This window comes from Nomascus leucogenys, chromosome 3 (assembly GCF_006542625.1).
Source record: "Nomascus leucogenys isolate Asia chromosome 3, Asia_NLE_v1, whole genome shotgun sequence".
Taxonomy (NCBI): Eukaryota; Metazoa; Chordata; class Mammalia; order Primates; family Hylobatidae; genus Nomascus; species Nomascus leucogenys.
Window position 1 is genome coordinate 55,312,113 of NC_044383.1, and position 2,680 is coordinate 55,314,792.

Consider the following 2,680-nt stretch of genomic DNA (forward strand, 5'->3'; position numbering starts at 1 on the left):
AATTTCAACATACTAATGTCATATGTACCTGCATGCGTATGCATTTTAATTTTACATACTCATTTAAAGTTTAGTGTTAAAAATAATTAGGTAAATTTAAAACAAATGGAAGAGGGAAACTTTTATTAATAATATATAAATGTATGTTCAATTTCATAGGAATATTTTAAATTTCTTTTAAGTCTTTCATAAGCTTTTTATTGAAATAATGTGCCAGAATTCAGTGTATTACTATTGGTTTCAAAAATACTGTATCTCTATATCTATGCTTATGTCTATGCCTATCTCTTTGTCTACCTATAAGCTAATCTTTGTGACTCTATTAGTATTTCCTAAAGAAAAAATCCCAGTACCTAGCTAAAGAGGTATTTTGTTTTTTGTTTTTTTTTTTTACGGAGTCTCGCTCTGTCGCCCAGGCTGGAGTGCAGTGGCGCAATCTCGGCTCACTGCAAGCTCCGCCTCCCGGGTTCATGCCATTCTCCTGCCTCAGCCTCTCCGAGTAGCTGGGACTACAGGCGCCCACCACCACGCCCGGCTAATTTTTTTGTATTTTTAGTAGAGACGGGGTTTCACCGTGGTCTCGATCTCCTGACCTCGTGATCTGCCCGCCTCGGCCTCCCAAAGTGCTGGGATTACAAGCGTGAGCCACCGCGCCCGGCCAGGAATTTTGTTTTACCATCGTTTGGATACAAATAGAAGATAAAAATAAATAATTTTTTTTTCTAGAAAAACTCTGTGTAGCAGTGAACACAGTACTATATCTGTGAGTCCCTTGATTCTGAATGTATGGAAACCATAATTAGTATCTTAGGGAACTCATGAAGCACCTGAGATAGATGAAGAAGATAGTCCCTGATTATTTTTCAGAAACTGGAAAATAACTTACATCCATTTGTCCCAATGAAAAAGAAGCTAAAAGAAAAAGTTTGGAAACCTCTGAGACAAAAGGAAATACATAACTATTAGAGCCATTTAGGGTTTTATTTTCCCCCCTTAGAGGAAGAGGCAGAGTTAATGGAATGGAGAATGTTACAATAGAAATTGTCCACATAAACATATAGGGTGAAGATTGCTAGGAGAACAAGGGGTGGGTAAAAGAGGAGAGAAAGCAGGAAGCAGCATTTTCTGAACATTATTTTTAATGTAAATTGGCTTCACTGGGGAAAAGACAATTTTGTAAAGATTAATAAGGAACAACTTTCTGTGAGATTTAATATCTGCAGAGAAAATAATGATTAAGAATATAATGATATAAATATGGAATTCTTAAGTTTTATGATTTTGTTAATGAAAAGTTGAGGGTTTTATGCATTTTACACACAGCATTTTACAATAAATTGTACAATTAGTAGCTTCTTTTTTTATTGTTTCACTTCCACCTGGACACAATAGCATTTTTGGCCTTGCACTCACATTCCTTCACTCCCACGTTTCCGGAATGAATGAGCCACATCAGTTCAAGCCTCACTGACTGTAAATCTTTCACCTTTAAAAATAAAATAGGGTATAACTCTCAGTTCCTCATCATAAATCCAAAACTTCATTATTTCTGGCAGTCACAAATATTAGTTTTAATTGCAGTGCCAAAAGCAATAGTTCCCAGTAATATGGATGAACCCAGTTAAATTTTGCTGTTTCTCTTAGTTATTTTATTTTTTTAATGTCTCAAAAAAAACTGGAAAGGATTAAATAGCTATATATTAATGAGTCTTTCATATTTACATCATTCGATTTGTAACAAAAATAGATGATAGAATAGATAATAAATGACATGTGTCATACAGAAATACATTATAAGTGAACTATACTATATTTTATTTATTTTTTGGTTTGGGTATAATTAATTTATTGTTGCAATGAATTGCTTGTAATTTGATCGAATGTAGATCAAAATTTTTCAAAACTTCTGGTGTTTTCTAGTGATGTAAACATTAGGAGACTAGGTTGGTGAACAAAAAATATTTTTATTTTGCAAAATGCTTAGTCACTAAAATTGGTTTCTAATTCCATTTGCCATAATTTGAACAGTGATAATATAATATGTTAATTAGTCTGATTTGTTCATTCTACCATGTGAGCTATACTATATTTTAAAGAGAGTCTAAGTAAAGTTAAATTTTATGAATATAATTTCTAACCTTTTGGAGTTTATGTGTATTTTGAGAGAAAGAACATACGAGTTTTAAATATAACAATGACAGATATAAAGTAAGCATATTGAGAACTTACACTAATCAATTTTTTAGATTTCTTTAAATTTCAAGTTATTTCCTATTTGCTGTCAGCCAGCATTCTCTTCTAACTTAAATATTTTATTTTATTTATTTTTTATATTTAATTTTATTTTAATTTCCGGGATACACGAGCAAGACATGCAGGTTTGCTACACAGGTAAACTTGTGCGATGGTGGCTTGCTGCACCTGTCAACCCATCACCTAGGTGTTAGGCCACACGTGGATTAACTATTTATCCTGATGCTCTCCCTCTCCCTGCTCCCCCACAGGCCCCAGTGTGTGTTGTTCCCCTCCCCATGTCCATGTGTTCTTGTTCATCTCCCACTTATGACTGAGAACATGCATTGTTTGGTTTTCTGTTCCTGTATTAGTTTGCTGAGGATAATGGCTTCCAACTCCACCCATGTCCCTGCAAAGGACATCATCTTGTTCCTTTTTATGGCTG